The sequence below is a fragment of the Mustela nigripes genome, chromosome 5 (genome assembly GCF_022355385.1).
Source record: "Mustela nigripes isolate SB6536 chromosome 5, MUSNIG.SB6536, whole genome shotgun sequence".
NCBI classification, from domain to species: Eukaryota; Metazoa; Chordata; class Mammalia; order Carnivora; family Mustelidae; genus Mustela; species Mustela nigripes.
Window position 1 is genome coordinate 87,774,011 of NC_081561.1, and position 19,959 is coordinate 87,793,969.

At 38.4% G+C, this 19,959-nt stretch overlaps 1 pseudogene; it reads right to left on the reverse strand.

Moving 5' to 3' along the window:
- Positions 1–881: 881 nt before the first annotated feature.
- On the reverse strand, positions 882–1,365 carry LOC132017396 (large ribosomal subunit protein eL21-like; annotated as a pseudogene).
- Positions 1,366–19,959: the final 18,594 nt, after the last annotated feature.

The following is a 19,959-nucleotide window of genomic DNA, read 5'->3' on the forward strand; positions in this document are numbered from 1 at the left end:
AAAATACACAGTGAAAGATTATTTCTATATTCAGTGAAATATATTAGCGGTGTGAAGAAGGAGGAACTCACTACCGTACTTAAAATTCAATTAGCTTGGCTTCAGTCTTGGTGTGAGATTAGCTTGCATAGTGATATTTTTTCTCTCCTTAAATGCTCACATTTTATCCTCAACCATTAATATAAATGTTCATGATGAAGGATCAATAAATGCCCTGGAAACTTTTTTTTAATTAAAGAAATTTTGCCTGTTTAAGGAAACAAATGTACTTGGGAAAGAAATATAGTACAATTTCATGCCCATTAACAAGGCATGTACTCATGCTACCTGTGGTTCTTTTGAGAAAACCTCTCATTTGAAGATTCCTAATTTCTGTTCTGTAACATGTTATACAATATTTGACTTCAGAGAGCAATTGTATGGCTTTTTTTTGGTGGGTGATTGCAGAGTATGCAGGTCAAGTCTGTGGTGGTAGAAACATTGACCTAGCGTCTTACAAGGGCATCTTCCTGAGTGACACTCTTGAACCACAGCAGTTTCCCACTGGAGAATTACCCCTTCAACTTCTCTCGTCTTCCAGGGCAGAAGCTCCAAGATGGCCCTCTTGATGGTCTAGATTCTCTTACACTTGGGTTCGTTAGGAATCTATCAGTCCAAATGTTTAATCCACAGAATTCATTTTAAAAGTGGTACCTTACCGGGAGCCCCATGGAGCAAAGAACTAATAGTAATGGTGGTGGGAAAGGGCAGAAGGAGTAAGGAGCTAGGGAGAGTAGTGTTAACCTTTTGCTGATTCTTTGCTTTTTGTATTTTTTGTTTTTGTTTTTTGTTTGTTTGTTTTTTGTTTTACAGTCTTGAGGTTTTTTTTTTTTTTTAATTTGTCATGCCATGAATTCATGGGAAATGGGTTCCAGCAGCTCAGGTTTCTTTCCATCAGTTTCCCCAAAGTGTGCTTCTCTGGGTGGGCAGGCTGGCACTTCCACTGACCTCCAGAGCTTTCTCTTTGGCTTCCTTCTTTTTCTTCTCATTTTCCTTCATGTGCTTCAGGAAGCTGTCTTGGCTCTTTGAGGGCTTAATATGCTCAATACTTACATTGATACTTCTGGCCAGAATCTTGCCCTTAACTTGTTTGTTTACAACACTGCCAACAGCAGGCTGGGTAATACTGTGGACTCTTCCAGTTTTGCCGTGCTAATATTTGCGGGGTGTTCCTCCTCGAACAATGCCCATTCTCTTGATGTCCACAATATCACCTTTCTTGTAGATTCACATGTGCGTGGCCAAAGGAACAGCTCCATGTTTCGTAAAAGGCTGGGAGAACATAGAGGTAGTTCCTCTCCTCTTCCCCTTTGTTGTGGCCATTTTGGCAAATTACTGGAAGTTGGTGGTTCTGGCTGAAAGGCTCTTTTACTGATTCTAAGGCCACCTTGGGCTGATCTCTATTGCTGTTGTCTATGAGGAGGAGAGGGAAAACATCACCCAGATTCTTCTTACCTCATGAGTTTCTGTTTGAAACAAGAACAATTCCAACTCTGAGAATAGCCTTTATCCCTCAGGCACTATGTTAGGAATGGACACCAAATCTTGTTTCTCCATCTACCCATGCATGCGTGGAGTTTCTTATGCCTGGAATAAGTTAGCGGCACTCCTGTCTTTACTCAGTGTCCAGCAGTGTATGAAAAATGACCCACTCTTATAGAGAATAACCAAGTTCAAGCAGATGATGTATTTCGTTTGTGAAGAAAAGAAAAAGCAATTTCTCATGAGAAGCCCAATATTTTTGTAAAAGTTGAACAGGAGGCTACTTAAGAAAATGTCTAGCTGCTTAAATGTAGAATGTGGGGAAGAGTCAAATCCAGGAAGATCCCTTTGCTCTAGCGTCTGTTTATTTTCGCTATGTTATGAATTAGATAGTTCTGTTTGCTTTAAGCTTTTGTGTTCCTGTTTTGTTTTTCTGACTTGGTTCTCCTTTGATGATGTGAGTTAAGTCAAATCTGATGACCCTCCTCTTTTCTTGCCTGTTTTTTCACTCACATCATTGCTGGTGCAAAGGCAGCTTCGTTTTCACAGATATTGGTTCTTTATTTGTGCACATACTTATATAGCACTTTGATGAAGAAATGTTGATGTTTTCTTATACCGGTTTACCTCTTCTATCACTTATCTGGTGGTTGTTATCCCCTCCCTACTTTCTTGTTGATATTCCTTTTCAAATGAAAATATCCAAAGATTACATGAGTTTTTAACCTTGTTCCTGCTTAAGTTTATGAGTATTTTTTAAAGAGGAATTGTTTGTTTGTTTGTTTGTTTGTTGTTTTGAGAGGGAGAGAGGTAGAGGGTGGGGCAAGGTGAGAGGGAGAGAGAGAATCTTAAGCAGGCTCCATACCCAGTGTGGAGTCGGCCTGGAGCTTGATCTCCTGACCCTGAGATCATGACCTGAGCTGATAGCAAGAGTTGGATGCTTAACCGGCTAAGCCATCCACGTCCCCCAAGAATTTATTGTTTTAATTTCATCAAAAAATTTCTTGAAAAATTAGTGAAATTATAATTACTTATTGAAATATTTCAAAAATACAGAAGGATAATACAGGGCACAAAGTGAAACTTTCTATATCCCCTTAATCCCACTCCCCAGAGCTAAGAGTTTGACATATATGGTTCCAGTATTTTTCTATGTCTTTACAAATTTACCTTTATATCTATTTATCTATCTATCTTTCAATCAATCAATCATCTATCCATCTAGCTATTTCTCATATTTTCTTAAAACAAATGGAATATACTATATACCCTCAGTTATTATTATTTGTAGTAGTTATATTCTAAAAAATTGCTCTAAACACTAAATTAGTGAATACTGAACCATTGCTCCTAGGGGAAATTCAGAGTTAGGTTCCTGTGAGCCTCTGGTTGACAACATTTTCATCAACTGATCAATAAAAACACCTGTTTTATATGTATTTCTGTCTAAAGACACCATATATATATATATAGTATTTTATTTATTTATTTGACAGAGACAGAGAGAGACAGAGAGAGAGCAAGAACGTGCAAGCAGGGTGAGCTGCAGAGGGAGAGGGAGAAGCATACTCTCTGCTGAGCAGGGATCCTGATGCGGGGCTTAATTCCAGGACCCTGGGATCATGACCTGAGCCACCCGGGTGCCCCTTGATCTATACTATTAACTCTTTAATACTGAACTCATGGCCAACAACACTATAACTCAGGTCTGAACAAAGCTTATCTAACACACATATTTTCTTTTATGAACTTTTTGGGCTTAAGAACACCAGATGGCTCTTAAGTACTACTTAGGGGGCCATTTTAAACAGTAAAGTCAGGGGAGCTCAGGATCATTCAGTCCATTAAGCTTCTGCCTTCTGCTCAGGTCATGATCTCAAGGTCCTATGATCAAGGCAGTGCTTGATCAAGCTGAGCTCTCTGCTCAGTGGGGAGCCTGCTTCTTCCTCTCCCACTTCACCCTACTCCTGCCACTGTGCTCATGCTCTCACTCTCTCTCATATAAATAAATAAATAAATAAATAAATAAATAAATTTTTAAAAATGGCAAAATCAAATGCAAAAAAATGTAGCAAAAAGATCATTGGAAGGACATGTGTTTGTAAAGCAAGAGCTGAAATAAGAAGACAGAGCATCACTTTGTTCAACCTCAGCTGGAAACATGCACATTATGTGATTCAAAATTTTCACTGCTCTATGCATATCTGTGAATGAGTGCCAATGTGCTGTGAGCATTGGTTTTTGGGTTAGAAATGTATTTTAATGGGTAGGCAGATTCACAAATACAGAATCTATAAATAATGAGGATTGACTCTATCTCTCTGCAATGTGTTTTTCTTTCCCTATTCAACAATAATTTATAGACATCCTTCCATGCACTTCAAGTTTGTTGAGAACGTGCCAGGTACTGTGCTTAGTGCTGGGATACTATGTTGAACAAAACAGAACAGAATCTGTGTTCCTAAAGCTTCAGTTTCACTATGGATAGATAATGTAGTCCTAGGTAGTGGTAAGTGTTCTGAAGAAAAATAAAACAGTTTAAGGGGTAGAGAATGACAAAGAGAATGTCAGCTACAGTGGTTAGAGAAAATTTTCTGATGAGGTGACATTTGAACAAGATTTGAATGATTTAATAGAATCAGCTAACTAGATTGAGAAATGAATGCAGGTTATGCTTTAAGGCTGATCATCCTGTAGTTCCGGGAGAGGTTCTAGCAGTGGTCTTTGTAAAATTGGAAAATAGAATATTTTAACTGCAGTCACATAAGATCACTGCTACTTTCCTCCTTGACTTGCCCTCTGCCATTCTTTTTCTTAAGTTGGGTGTTGTTAATAATGCACATTTTTGGGTATTGGCTAAGGCTGAGGTATATTGTTCAATGTTTAACAATGGACTCTGAGGAAATGAAAGCCCTGGTTTGTAACACTTCTCACTTTCCATGGTGTAGATACTCCCACCATGGCTAATTTTAAACTATCAGCATGAGGTCACAGGAAATGCAGTGGGAAGAGATGTTCACTAGCATACTATTACATAGTATTTCCACCATACAGATACAATAGACGTAATTTCAAGAACGTAAATTAACATGTTCCTTTGAACTTGTATTTTCTATAAAGTGGTAGTTAGATATAGACACTTGGTCAGATTTTTTTTTTTCTTTTGAACTATGTCAATGGTACATCACACACATCCATCAAGGGATCCATAATGTATGTAGTCTTGTCTTAAATAATTTGAGTATTTACCAGCCTGAAGGGCAAAGGACAATTATAAGCAATTTATTGAACATGCTTCTGGAACAGTGACTTTATAAAAAAAAGATAAGAATAACTTGCATTTGTTGGAATGACCAATCTTTTCAGGAAATAGCATTACTTACCATAGTGATTCAAAGGGGAACATTGGCAGTACAGGCAGAGTAGATTATGTCATTTCTAGTCATTGGTGAATGAGTGAAAAATTTAGTGTTTTGTGTTGATTAATGTTGAGGTTAAAGGGTTGAAACTGTTTATTACTTCCAGATTTCTCAATTTTTAGGGTAAAAGAAATAGTACTGCATTTCCCTGTGCTAAAGACCAAAAAAAAAAGATAAGGCTATGGAGGGATGCTTTTTGAGCAGTGTTTTTACCCTTTTGACTACCTATGGGATCTCCTCTGTGGTTTGGCCTTAATGTCACCATGAGTATAATTTTTGGCCTCAGCCATTTCAGTTTCTGCGAGTCTTGCTCTCCCCTTCAGCTGTGCCCTCCTGAGTTATTATTGAGTTGTCTATGTCTCTACTCTACTCTTAAAGCAGACAATCTTTTCTCATTTGCTTCCCAGAATTAACACCACTACCTCCTACTCCCTACTCCCCTCCTACAAACACATATAAACCAGCACATTCTTATTCTTCTGCTATCACAGATCACTCTAACTTCTGATGTCAAAATTCCATGTGCCTAATATGAGACCCCTGATGTAATATGAAGAAATGAAGGTTAGGAACAGTATCCAGCTTCAAGGGATGGATCTGAAAGGAATGAGGAGAGATCGGAGTATCTCAAGAATGGGTCTGGGATCATCCAGCACTCAATGACACAGGCCCAAACACAAAGTAAATATCCAAGAGACACAGGAAGAATAATGACCGAGTAGGCTAAGTGACATTTTTCTTACTAACTTTGGGGTCAAGTTTACGAAAACCTTATGTCAATTCTTTGAAGACATTTAAGGTTCTGTAAATTCCTAGTATTTCACCCAATGGATATGATTCCAAATCTCACTTGCTGGTTGGAAATACTGGAAAGAGGCAGTGAGCTTGTCAAACTGGGCTCTGAGGGCAACAGAGCAGTCTGTGTGACTGCCAGCAGCGGATGTAGGGGAAAGCTCACACCCTGCACCCATTGCCCAGTGTTACCCATGTCTGAGTCAACTCTCCAAGTCCACATCTGTCAGCAGCTTAGCTCTATTATACTTGGAAGTAGCAAGTAATTTTTGAGATGCACACGAATGACGTACAGTGTGCTCACAATGACTAGGCTCATGGACATCCTCCCAAATTATTCTTTACTGTCAATTAGACCCAGAATCTTGAGTATAGGCATGAGGTGGCCACTATTAGTACTTGGCCCAGAGCCCTTCAGAACACTTTTAATAGCCTGTGTCCTCTCCTGACTTCTGTGTTATCTTCTCATTGTCAAGTCCAACTTGAGACTGCCTTCAGAGGCCGCCTGAACCATTTTGGCCCTAAGTGCAAAGAGATACAAATGCCTGGAGGCACAGGTTCCTCAGGGACGGTCCAGAGTCAGTGATAGTATGATAGGAACAGAAGAGGCAGCTCCCTTGCCTCTAGTTGGGACAAACTCTGAGGCAAAATATAGACTAGGAGATGTGTAGGATCCAGCTGAACCTACACTCTGGGACTTTGCCTGAAATGGTATGTTGGGCACAGCAAAGATGGCGCTGGCCTGCCTTCTCTTTTCTCTAGAAAAGGCGCCACCGTGGCAGTATTGGCGCCAATGTGGCGGACTCCGGTAGGTTTTGCGGGCCGACAGGCACGAGGAGAGCGTCCGGGCCAGCCGGTAGCTCCCTTTGGGGCTGAGTGGGATGGCGAGTGTCGCGAGTCCAGGCACATTAACGAACCACACCAGACTCAGGGGATCTGTCGAAGCAGGATCTCACTTTATTGAGCGGGGTTGCAGCTTATATTGGGTAGGGGATGGGAAATGAGGTCAGCGGGGAGAGAGCCTATGGGGTTTGGTTACCTAGTCAGTAACTGGGTAGGGTGTGTTGGGCGAGAGGAGGAAATATCAGAGATATGGGGAACCGAAACCGCCACGTTGGCGCCAATACTGCCACGGTGGCGCCTTTTCTAGCCGGAAGAGAAGGCAGGCCAGCGCCATCTTTGCTGTGCCCAACAATGGTACCCTTATTTGGCTGTTGAAAAAGAAGTTCTTTTTCTTGCCTGTTCCAATTTTCTTCATTCCCTGCTTGGTTTCTCCCGGGAGAACTTCTTAGGAAGTCACCTGCACAGAAGGAATTCTTGTCTCAGGGTCTGGCTCTGGGGAACAAGTGGAATGTAAGGGGCTGCACTGAACACTCAAACAGCTGCTGTGGTACAGGACTCCCTGCTCCCATCCTCCATGGCCGAGGTCTCAGAACTTGGTTCTGACCTTGATCATGCAGTAGTTTCCCTACTTCTCGTGGCTGGAAGCACAAACCCCTTAGGACTAGGACACTGCCGGTGTGATTAAACCCAAATATCTTTTATTTTATTCTTGCCAGTTATCCTTCCTGGGATTACAATCTTCCCCTCATTCCTCAACTGTTTAAGAAAATTCTTACATAGGGGGACAGAATTCAGGAAGATCCTCTCTTGCTCCCAGCTGGTTTCTACACAGTTGATCATTGCCTGGAGTCAGCAGGCAATCCCATTCCAGAGATGGGATCTGCTCCTTGGTTTGGAGCTAACTAGTGCCGATGGCTTCCAGAACCATACTTGAATTGGCCAGATCCTGGACATACTGTATGGTGGCCATTACGGGGTTGGTCTCAGAGGACAGATTGATCAGCTCAGTTCCTCTTTCTGCTCTACTTGGCATCATTTGCCTCCTAAGCAGCTGGATGGTAGAACATCAAGCATGGTGCCTCATCAGTGAATTTGTGAGGACAGTAGCTGTGTCTACTTTAACTTAGACACAGTAAGTCCCTAACATCTATTGCAGCATCAGTCTCAGTAAATGTGTATTGAATGAACAAATGAATGAGTATTTGCCAAAGTTACTGTAGAAGATTCTATTAACACCTATATTTCTCAGCATATTTGAAACTCTGCTGCTGATACTTGAACACAGTTCAGGATGTGTCCAACAGGGTGGACAAAGTGGCTTTGGCAGAGGGTACTAAAAACCTGATACACATCCACACACACACATGATCCTCAGGGCAGCATCATGGGGGATAATAGGCTCTGGTTCAGCTAGTTCTATCACTCTTTAATAATAAGCACTAATATTTACATTGTGTCACTCTGCACCAGGGAGTGTCCTAAGCATTTGAGTTAAAATAACTCACTGTTTAACCTTCCCTACAATCTTATAAGGTAGACTTTATTGTCATCCCCATTGTAGAGATAAGGAAATGGAGGCTAACTGGCTCAACATGGGGTGGCAGAACTGAGATTTGAACCTGGGAGAGCTGCTTAATTTCTACAATACCCACCAGAGTCTTGGCATAACATCGTGAGCATTTGATGTGATACTGTAGACCTCGCTGTAACAGGAGGTGATCTGAGGTAGGAGTTCAGTGAAAGCAGTGCACCTGCCTCCTTCTGCTTTTCTGTCTCCAATGTTGTCTTTGTTTTACTCTTTCAGTTAATCTTTTATTTAAAAAAAATCAAATAACTAACTCTTTTCAGAATTAAATAAATTACCATCCATGTACTCTTTATACATCTTCAACAAATACCAACTCATAGACTTTCTGGTTCCATTTACACATCTTTCTGCATTATTAATTGAATTCCCAGCATATTATATTATTATTATATTATTTCCTCCATAAATATTTCAGGGTAGATCTCCAGGGCTTCTGGATGGCTCAGTTGGTTAAGCATATGCATTTGGGCTCAGGTCACGATCTCAGGGTCCTGGGATGGAGTCCCACCTTGGGCTCTCTGCTCAGCAGGGAGTCTGCTTCTCCCTCTCCCTCTGCCTGCCATTCCATCTGCTTGTGCTCTCTTTCTCTGTCAAATAAATAAATAAAATCTTAAAAAACAAAACAAAACAAAAACCATACAAAGTACCATTATCATATCCAAAAATACCTAAAAATCATTCCTCAACATCATTGAACATCCCATCAATGTTTACATTTTCCAGTTGTTTCTCATACAATCCCCCCAACAACCTTCATAAATTTGTATGAATTAGAACTCAAACTAAGTTGCTTCAATTGCAGTAGGTTGCTATGTCATTTAAGTTTCTGATAATCTATGGCTTTCCTTTTCCACAGTTAGATTGGGAAAGAATAGAGTTGGTTGTCCTGCAGCTTTCTCAGGAAACTCTTCTCCGTGTAGCTGATTGCATCTTCCTGGTGATGTTTCCTTTTCTCCTCTGTCCCTTGTTTTTACTACGTACTGATGGATCTAGAAGCTTGGTCAGATTCAGTTTGGGTTGTTGTGTTTTGTTTTGTTTTGTTTTGGCAACACTACTTCATAAATGGTGGTGTTGTGTCTAATTCTTGCAGAAGACACACACTTTCTGGTAATTCTCTTTTCAACAATTTGGCAGTCATTGATAATTATGCCTAGATTCATTAAGTCATTAGGGGTTGCCAATGGTGCTACTCATTTTTTATACAGAAGGCTTCCATGTAGAGAAACTTCCCTAATTCACTATTTGTTTATGCTGAGTTACAGTTCTTTTAGGCAAAGCAGAATAAATGCTTGATTTCTTCCCTTTACCAGTTTTCAAATAGTGTATTGGTTCTTGATCAACTCATGGATTCAAATAAGTCTTTTTTTCCATCACTTTAAAAAAAATGAACCACTTAAAATTTGTAGAAAAGTTGACCAAGGAAATCCTTTACCTAGATGCACCAGTTGTTAAAATTTTGCCACATCTACTCTCTCTTTCTGTCTCTCTCTCTCTTTCTAGGAACTCCTGAAAGCAAGTTGCAGACATCATAGCAGTTCATCCTTAAGTAACTTTTTTTTTTTTTTTTTTTTAAAAGCCGTCTCTGCACCCAACATGTGGCTTAAACTGGCAATCCCAAGATCAAAAGTTGAGTGCTCTATCAACTGAGCTGGCCGGTTCTCCTTTCCTAAAATACTTCAGCATATATTTTCTAAGAACAAGAATACTTTTCTACATACTCACAATACATTATCCTAAGAAATAAATTTACTATTAAGAAAATAATATTTAATAATCCACATACCTTCCCATTTGTCCCATAAATGTCTTTTAAAACTATATTTAAAACTCTAGGAACCAATGACAAATCATGCACGATACTTCACATTCCTATAGTCTTTTAAAATCCTTTTGGTTATTTCTTCTTTTGGGATGGGTGCCAAAGTTTGCCTGACTCAGAACCCATCATCCTGCATTATGCTGCCTGGGGACAGGTACAGTGGGAGAGGGTCCCGTGTGATGCTGTTTACTTCCCTTTGCATCACATCAGGAGGCATGTAAAATCACTTGGTCCCAACACCAGTGATGTGAAGCTTGATTCTTGGATTAAGTTGAAGGATGCCAGATTTCACAAAAGTAAAGGAAACTTTCCTTTTGTAACTAAGAAGTAACATGTGGCATAGTGTTTTGAGAGTGTTTGGACCTCTTACCCTCCCCAAAGGTGTAAGCATCCACTTCTGATCTGGCTGGAATCAGTGATTACATTCCTAGTTACGCAATGGTGATTTTCTAGTGTGAATATATCTTCTATAGTTGTTGGATATTTTTCTGTGAAAAAAAGGTTTCATTACTCCTCCATTTTTTTGAGTTAACACCATGGACTCATGGTTTCTTTTTTGATTCAATGTATTGTAATCTGTTACCACTGTTATTCTTTTTCAGGTCCAAGTTGTTCCAAATTTGACCTATGTGAGCTCCTTCAAGATAGCTCCTCCATTTCTTTACCATATCCTCACTGATCTTCAGCTCATCCGGGCTTTCTGGCTCAGTCAGATATTCGGGCTCACCTTGTGGCTCAGTCTTCGAGTAGGCATGTTCTCCAATGAACCCTGGTTCTTTTCTGTGGATGATGGACTTTAGAGATGGTGACTGGGGGGTCATGTGTCTTTATTGCTACTGGGATGTCATTAGCTCGGGCCCTTTCAGGGAGAAAAACTAGAAGATACCTTTCTTTTTTCTTTTTTGTTAAGTCAAGAATTCATATTCGTCAATCACAGGACTTCTCTACTGTACCACTCCATATTTGTATCTTCTTTCTAGGGCAATGAGAACCTTGGTTCTCAACAGTATGGATACATTTGTTTATTCTCTATATCACATAATTGTCACAGAAGTTTTTCAGAATTATTATATCAGTGCTTCTCCCAACGAAAAACCTATAGTAAAGTTCAAAATTTGTTCACAATTTTTTTGGTTTTGTTTCTTCAACTCTCTCCCACCAAAATACTGTTTCTCAACTTGGATACTACTGACATTTTGAGCTGTGTAATTATTCGTTCTGGGGGCTGTCATGCGCAACATGGGATATTTAGCCCCATCCCTAACCTCTAGATTTTGGATGCCAGTACTCCCTTTTCAACCTTCAGTTGTGATAATAAATATCTATAGACATCATCAAAAGTCCCCTGGGGGCAAAATCCTCCTCAGTTGAGAACTGCTTCACAAAGAGGCTACAGATGGCTGAGTTACTATTTTCAAAAACTACATAAATGAATATAATTATGTTGTTATATTATCAATTTGATACTGATTTGTTTCAATTTGTGTTCAAACCGGGATTTGCTTTTCTTTGATCGTTTTCAAATTAAAATTTATTTTCCTAATAAATAAAACACATACATGGTTCAAAAGTAAAAACTTGTAAAAAGAAAAAATATATATATTGTGAAGTCTCATTTCCATCCCTATCCTTGCTGCTATTTTCTGCAAATAATTGTTTTCATTAATTTCGGGCTTATCTTTCTTACATAAAATGTAGCATATTATATACATTCTATTTGTAACTTTATTTATGCACTTAAAAATATGTCCTGGATATTACTCCAAAACAATTAAGGGAGATTTTCCTCACCTTTTTTTTTTTTTTTTTAAAGCTGCTTAGTACTCCATTGTATGTTTGGCTGTTGCATAGCTTAATCCCTTATCTCTCAGAGATGGGCATTTAGGTTGTTTCCAGTATTTTGATAATACAAAATCTTTCCCAGTGAATAACCTTGTGCCTATGCTGTTTTGGATTTGTGAAGACATGTCTTTGGGGTAGATTCCTAGAAATGAAATTGTTGGATCAAAGGGAGGGTGTATATGTGGATTTGTTAGATAATGCTAAGTTCTCCCTCACAGAGTTTGTACTAGCTTGCATTCTCAGAAGCAAGATGTGAGGGAATGTATTGTCAAGCTTTGAATTTGCGCCCATCTGATAGGTGAGAAAATATCTCAGTATATAGTTAGTGTAGCACTGACTTGTATTTCTTTCATTATGAGTAAAGTTGAACATCTTTACATATGTTTGTATTCTTTTGTATCTTTGTGTGTGTGTGTGTGTGTGTGTGAACTTTTATTTTTTGCTCATTTCCACGTTAGGTTTTGGGTTGTTTCTGTCCTGGTGTTTTTATAGACATTAATATATTAGGTAGATTAGATCTTTCTTTGTGACACATATTGCAAATATTTTCTCTCAATTTGCCATTAGTTTAAAAATTTTATTTATGATTTTTTGCCATGCCAAGTTATTTTTTTAAATTTATTTAGCTATGCTTCTCCATGTATTTTTTTCATGTCTGAATTTGAATCCTAATTAGAAGGCTTCCCCAACATCAGATTATAAAGATATTCACCTATGTTTTCTTTCACTACTTGAATTACTGTTTTACATTTAAATCTCCAATGTATTTGAAGTTGATGTACAGATCTAGCTTTAATTTTTTCTAAATAAGTTACATTTTCCTTAACACCATTTAATAAGATCAGTGACCTTACCTTTGGCATGTATTTGATTCTGCTTTTTTGTTCTATTCTTTGGCCTCTCTACTCATATTAGAGTATCATGTATATATTTTTATAATTATAGAGACTTTCTAGTGTTTTTAAATCTGGTAGACTAGTCCTCCCCTGTTCCCACCTGGCTATTTTTTAAATTTTTTCAGAATTTTCATAGCTATTCTTGCCTTTTCTAAAAATATGAATTTTAGAACCAACTTGACTAACTCCAGCAAAGGCTTGTTGGCATTTTTATTGGATTGCATTAAACTTATATAACTCAAGGAGAACTGATCAATATCTTTGTAATGTTGAGTCATCCTATCCAAGAGAAAGGGAAATGTTTCCATTTTTTTAAGTCAACTTCATGTCTTTTAGGATTTAAAACTTTAAAATCTTCCTCATGTAAGTTTCATTTAAGTTTGTTACTTGTGTTAAATTTATTCCTGATTATTTTATTTCTTTTTTGGCTCTTGCAAAAGCATTAAATTCTTTGATAAGTTGTGGTTGTATATTTAAAGGGCACTGATTTTTATGTATTAATTTTATATGCTGACAGCTTATGGATTCTACTGTTTCGTCTTATCACTGAATGGTTTCCCAGGGATTCCATCATATCATTTACAAATAGAGATAATTTAATTTTTATTTTCAAATTTTTATGACATGTCCACCTGGACATGTTCTTTTTGCTGTTAATATAGATTCAAGTTATCTTTATCTTTTCTTTTTCAATAATGCACCTGAATGAACCCAAGTATGATGAACTGTAGGCTCTACAGCCTCTCGGGTATGATCCTAGTGACTGTGTTATTGAAAGTAAGAATGTGCCAGTATGTCTTCAGTGGAAGTTGTCACCTTCAACCCCAAGTCAGGTCTTTCACTGCATTTCTAGGTATTTCTCAGATGCTCCTAAACCTGGCTTTGGCTCTGACCTTTTCTTTCTCCTTTTACCTTATATCACGTCACCTGACAATTCATGAAAATTTCACTTCAACAACTTTTTTCCTTTTCCCTACATCCAATAGCTAATCCAGTTGGTGGGTATATGGCCCAGATCCATCGCTTCCATTGAAGACCTCTGAAGGGCCATCACAGCTTCAGAACCTCCTCTGGGATTGGCTCAGTCCTCTGCTATGAATGCATTTCAGTTTTCCTCTTCTCTCTGCTCACTGCTAACTTCTCCACTGCCTTCAAGATGCTTCTGAAAGCCATCTTGAGTGAAGTCCCTGCACAAACATTTCAGGGTCTTGGTATGTCTCCTGGGGAATCCCACCTGTGACATCTCTTTTTCATGCAGACTGCTATACCCAGGTTTAGCACTCCCCCGCCCCACCGACTTATTTCTTGCTTAGAATACTGCAAAAACTTTCTAACTGGTTTCTGTACTCATGGACCCCCCCCCCCCACCGCCTTCTATAATTGGTCTACACAACTGTAGACAAATTCTTTATACTCAAGCATAGCTCGAATCAGGCTGCTTTCCCGCTCCAAAACCTTGGTGGCTCCCTTGTCCATTTAATAAGTTCTTATTCTTTATTGTGAGCTTCAAGGCAAGTCCTAATTTAGCCTCCACTATTTTCATCTATCATCCTCAACTCCAGTGTAAGTAACTACTTGCTGTGCTCCAAATATACCATAAAGATTTCTCCTTCCAGAGAACCTGGGTGGCTTAGTTGGTTAAGCTTCTGCCTTCAGCTCAGATCATGATCCCTGGGTCCTGGGATGGAGCCCCATGTTAGGCTCCTTGCTCAGTGGGGAGCCTGCTTCTCCCTCTGCCTCTGTCCCAATCCCTCTGCTTGTGTGTTCTCTCTCTCTCTCTGTCAAATAAATAAAATCTTTAAAAAAAAAAATTCTTCCTACATTTGTCTTGGATTTTTCTCTCTTATATTATCTTTTTTTAAAAGATTTAATTTATTTATTAGAGAGAGAGAGAGATTACAAGTAGGCAGAGAGGCAGATATAGAAAGAGGGGGAAGCAGGCTCCCTGCCTTGCAGAGAGCCCTATGGAGGGTTCAATCCAGGACCTTGGGACCATGACCTGAGCCGAAGGCAGAGGCTTAACCCACTGAGCCACCCAGACGCCCCTCTTCTTTAACGTTCATAAAATTTCAACTGTATTTCAAGGTCCAGTTCAAATAACACATTCTCTGTTAAGACTTTCTTTATACCTCAATCAAATAAAAAGTCTTCATTGGCCATTCTCAATGCATTTTGTACTTTTCCTTGATATCTTCTTGACTATATTTACTTGTGTGCTTATTGTACCTCTTTATCCCCATTCCTATCCTACTGCCTGCACTGATGGAATTCAATCTCCAGAGCAAGGTCTTCCCTAAATCATCAATGTATTTCTTGAAGCAACAAGCACAATTCTTCATACTGGAACTCCATAAATTATTAATAAATACAATTGAATGTGAACTACTAATATGTTTGACATTTGCATGAACGCTTTTTCTCTTCCCACCTTCTCATGTTTGGGGGCAGAGGGCTTCATATGTGGGGCAATATTTCACTAAGGTTTTTTGGATGAAATAATATTTACACTATGTTTCTCAGTACAGTTTTCATTGAAGAAAGATCCTTGAATTTTTCTTAAAAAAGTATCTGAAACTAAGGACAAAAGACTGCCCCTCTAGAGTAATGGCTATATCTTTTTAGACATAAACAAGAACTGCCCAGAATTCCTGAGGGTGGAGAGGAGAACCATGAGACCAGATAAATCAGATGATGTAACATCAGATCCATGGTGCAATTTCAAAACGCAGCTGTGGGGCAGGAATCTGGAACCAACCATAAGTTTCTTTCCTTTTCTGTTTTCCTTCTTGTAACTGAGGTGATACGGGTTTTAGTTTCCTTATTGTGTATAGCCGTTTCACCCATATAAAAATAGAGTTATTCTTTTCCTATGCATCCTCTCCTCATTTTATTAATGAAATCTCTTTCTCAGGCCGATGAGCGATGTAATCTAAAGCACTCTCAATTAGTATTCGATATTGCTCCTAACACTGCAATCAGAGACACTGAAAGTAGGGTGCTAATTAAAAATAAGCTTTTGGTGTTAAAAATAATATTTATGAAGGCAATCTGTAGAGAGAAAGAAAGAAAATTGAATGAGATATCATACACCTCAAAATACATTTTTTAATTTTATCCATCTATTTATGTCATCCTATTACTCAGAATCAGCTAATTACAAGTAGTATAGGACTTGAAATGTACGCTTCTCCTTTTTGGGGTATAGAGGTTTTTTTCAACAAGCAGAGTGTGGTTATGGTTGGATAGAACAGTACAAGGTGGTGTTTACATAGGATATTTCATTGAAAGGACTTTGAGTGTTTCACAAGCATTGCCTCATGAATCCTTCCAACATCCTCAGGAGGTGAATGGAGTTACTGTTCCCATTTAACTAGTGGAAAACTTAGAAAAGAGAGGGCGAGAGCTTCATATTCATCAGTGACCATACAAATATGACCTACATAGCTTTTTGGTTCTTGATGTTATAGTTATGCTTGTATAAATGCTAGATTTCTGCTTTGATTTTATGCTGTTGTCCTTTTTCCTTGCCTTTGCATTAGACTGTTTAAAAATTGTCAGATAAAAACTTTGATAAAACTTTCTGTATTATGAAGTCTCATCTTAACACTTCTGCTGTTATAGTAATCATACTGTAACAGAACTTTGTTTTACCTCGTTTATCAAGAGGGTACATTTCTGTTACCTTAGCCACCAAGAATATGGCCACAATCCCAGATTTGAACCAAGACTGGTGCTAGGTGGGGAACTGCTGCCACAAAGCCCATGAACATTGTTTTGTAGAAAACAGCTCTAGCAGGGGTGCCTGGTGGCTTAGCCGGTTAAACGTTCTGCCTTCAGCTCAGGTCATGATGCCAGAGTCCTGGGATCGAGCCTGGTATCTGGCTTTCTGCTTTGTGGGGAGCCTGCTTCTTCTTCTCCCTTTACCCCACCCCCCCGCTTATGCTGTCTCTATCTCATTCTCTTTCTGTCAGATAAATAAATACAATCTTAACAAAGAAATAAAGAAAGAAAACAGCACTAGTTGAAGCACTCAAGCGATATGTGAAAAGTAAAGCAAGTGATAACAGGACACTTATCCACTGGCATCAGGAAGAGACCATTGTAAGGGGGCGGGGGGAGGGGAGAGGTGGATGCTGAGATTATACGAAAGATTTTCAGTATTCTCAGGAAAAACAAATTTGTTTAAATGACAGCAGCCAAGTTATTGAAACTGGTTTCTAGTTCTTTTTCACAGTAGTTTGGGAATGTCCTCCACCTTACATAGCTCTGAGACAAGGAACAAAATGGCAGTTCTAGATACGCAAGATTAATTCGCTGTGTTGAGAGTTCTTGGTGAGATTCATTCAGAATTAAGATGTGGTCTGTATATTGAGGAGACACTTCTATTTGTAACTTTATTTTGAAGACAAATATGAGGAATGGTTAAAAAAAATAAAAAAGAAAGAAATCCCTGAAGTAATATGTATCAGAAAATGAAGATCTCCTCCTTCCCTCAGAAGGAAAATGATTTGTCTTTTATTCAGCTTAAGTCTAGAGTCTAAACCAGTCAGTGAGTGAGATACACGTTGGCCCTCTGACAATTGTCAGGTCTTAACACTTGCTCATGATTTGTTGACAGGAACACCTGGTGACGGCAACAGAGGTGAGTGTAGGAGAGAAGGCATGGGAGCCTCACTGAGCTCCTGTAGCCCTGGTGGAGAGCAGTAGGCAGGGTGCCAGCCAGACCCCATTAAATGGCCCTTGGTAAGTTCAGGATCTAGATTTTTATGGACTCCAGTTGGCATGAAATAAAGATGAAAAAAGGTTCAATTTGATCATCTCCTTTATACCTATATATAAATATATCCCAAGGAGAATACCTGATTGCACCATTTCTGAAATCCTACACCTGAGTCTTTAAAATCAGCGACTACTCTGAACCCAGGGCTCATTGGTTCATTTGTCATTATGCCAAATCATTTTTGGCTCTCAGAGTCCTTGAAAAACATGTTTTGGAGATTCTGTGTAACATTCTGGGTGGGGTGATTTCTCAAAGGCTCAATCTTAAACACAAAACAGAGCTGTAAGGCCAGTGATTAGTACGGATGCAAGAAGTCTGCAGCTATGCTGAATCTGCATAATGTTCAGAAGGCTCTAAGCCCACGCAGGCTTGACCTGTCTGTCACCATGTGCTGACCCAAGAGGGCTGAAGGGTGTGGCTTACAAAATCTTTACCTAAATAAACTCCGTTTCTGCAAAAAATGATGAGAATTTATGTAGATTTCTCTTAATTTTCTCTTAAAAATTACAAGTAGTATAGGACTCGAAATGTATGCTTCTCCTTTTTGGGAAAGAAGCATTTCATACATATAGAGTAAGTGTAAATTATAACAAATACATTACTACCCCTGTGTTTATCATTTAGTGTGAGAAAGAAAACTCCTCTAATCCTTTTGAAGCTCCCTATATTTTTTTTCTTCTTTCGCCTCACTCGAGATGTAACCACTGTCTTGATTTTTGGGTTTATCTTTCCCATCCTTTTCCTGACAGTTTTCCTTACAGTCCACAAATATATTTGCTGTAAATATATACATATATATACTATATGTTTGTAAAAATATAGAGTAAAACTGTAAGTAAAAGGATATTAGTATACACATATCCCCAACAAAAAATGGTGTTAATTTCATGAGTGTTTTAACTTTAAAGGAAAAGTATAATATTTTGTGCCTTTTTCTATGATTTGCTTCTGTGTTCAGAATTTTATTTGTGAGATTCATTCATATGTATGTAGCTCATGGGTTCTCTCTGTTGTTGAGTATTTGGTTGCATAAATATACCACAATTTATCTATTTACTCCCTTTTTGAATGACAGCCATGTTGTTTCCATATATATATATATCATGATGTTCACAGGCAAAATTTTCTCCAGGGTATAAAAAGTGGAATCACCAGTCAATGGAATATGAACATGTGCAACTTTGCCAGGTACCGTCATCCGTTTTCCAAAATCAGTAAATCAGTTCACACACCCACCAACAGTGGCTCATGGTTCCTATTGCTCCATATCTTCTCCAACCTTTGGTATATTAGACTTTCAAATTCGTGCCAGTTCAGTGGGTGTGAAATGGTATCTTGTAGTGGACTTCGTATTATTTCCCTTGTTTCTAAAAAGTTGGGGCTTCTGATTATGTGTTTCTCCTTTTGTTAAATGTCTGTTTATATTTTATGCCCATTTTATTATTTACTGGGATGTTGACTTTTACTTTTCTGTTTTTAGAAGTTATTTAAGGATACAAATGCTTGTTTTGATTATGCATGTATGTTGCAAATATCTTCTTTTGATTCTTATCTTTTCAATTTCTTTTGACATAGTCTGTTATTTCTTTAATTGTTTTTAACCAAGACAAACAAGTATTTTCTGTTTAATGTTTAAGAAGGTAAAACTAAATTAATTATGATACTCAGAATTTTTATTCAAATATAAGAATTAGAAATGGTGAAATACGTTTGTGTTCATTATTTTATTTTATTTATTTATTTGTGTGTATGTGTTTAAAAGACAAAATGGCAGATATATGTTTTCTGTTATTCTCGGGCACGGTCTATTAAGATGACTATATCTGGTGTTAACCAAATGGATTTCTTTATTTATTTAACTGAATGCTATTACCATTTTGGGCATATCCAAAAAGTCTGTAAAAAAATAAAATAGCAACACGTGTCTTTCTTTTCAGATCCAATTTCTGGGGAAAGGGCTCTATCCTTGCCTCCCTTTCCTTATAATTATTCTCTCCTTTTCTTCTGGTAATCTGGCTTCCCCTCAACTCATTTGGAAACTGATCTTTCAAAGATCACAAAGACCTTGTAATTTCCCAGTTGAATGGCCTCTTATTTAGAATTGCCAGATTTAGCAAATAAAAATACAGAAGTTGGAGTTAGATTTGAATATCAGATAAACAGAGAATAACTTTTTAGTGTGTGTCCTAAATATCTCGATGTATGTCCCCAATATTGCTCCTCATCCCCTATCTCCAAGCACATTCAGTCAAGGGCAAAATACTGTCAGTGCCTCAAGTATTCATATTAATAATTCTGTCCCAGTGACTGTAATTCTACAGTGAAACAAAGACAGGAAATACGGGTATTCAGCTCATATGATACCCTTATAGAAACAGAGAGCTCTAGTTATGTTTTTTTCCTAATCAAATGCTGTTCTACCAGTCTCCAAGCCTGAGATTTCCCCTCCTGCGGGATTC